Here is an 886-nt window from a genome sequence, read left to right as displayed (position 1 = left end):
AATCGGCAACGGAAACGCCGCGGGAAGGAGAGAGAAAGCTCGCCGGAAAATCGGCCAAAGTCGGGTAAGGAAGACGAGATCCACGGATCCGGGTCAACTCGAACCCAGAACCCGGGAGAGCCAGCCCGTTCCTCCCTTGGCCTCTGCCTTCGGCCCATCCCAACTACAGCGGCCCAAACCTCAAACCGGCCCAGAAGCTACGGTTCAGTTGAACCAACCCAGACTAGACCCACGGTCCAATTGAGCCGGCCTGCAAACCAAACACTTGCGGCCCAGCCCAGTAAGCTGAGGCCCAACGTTTAGCCTTGGCCCAGTAGCCTTCCACAGCCCGTGACCCGAACCACGACCCGAACCGGACTGCGACCCGCGCTTCGACCCGACACTACCGCCCGACGTGGCTTTCTCTGCGGCTGCCACGTGTCACACAGCGGCGCGGCAGTCCTCGGCTCGGCTCGGCGCAAACGGCTCGGGCTCCTCCGGTGACGCTCCGGCGGCTCCAGCGGCTGTTCGGCTCGGCTCACCTGTTTTCAGCCCGGCTTCCACTGTTTCGACCCTCCCGAATCTGTTTTCGGCCCCGATTAAGGTATCTGAGGCCGTTTTAGAGCTGTATTTCACATTGTTAGTTGGATTATTAATTAAAATGTGAAATACTAACAAAAGGTGACGAACGGTGGGATATGAAGCGAACTCCAGCAACCTTTAGAGCAACTCTCGAGGAACGGGAGCTTACATTAATTAAATTAGGGAGTACTTCAGCTAAGGCCAACCAGGTAAGTGGCCTTACTATAGGATAGGCTAAAAATTGTATGAGTTACGATGTTGTATGAACTATGTCGTATGATGCGGTATATGAGTTATGATGATGTATGACTTATGATGATGTGTG

Source organism: Cucurbita moschata, unplaced genomic scaffold (genome assembly GCF_002738365.1).
Source record: "Cucurbita moschata cultivar Rifu unplaced genomic scaffold, Cmos_1.0 Cmo_Scf00026, whole genome shotgun sequence".
In the NCBI taxonomy this organism is placed as follows: Eukaryota; Viridiplantae; Streptophyta; class Magnoliopsida; order Cucurbitales; family Cucurbitaceae; genus Cucurbita; species Cucurbita moschata.
Note: the sequence above shows the minus strand (reverse complement) of the source record.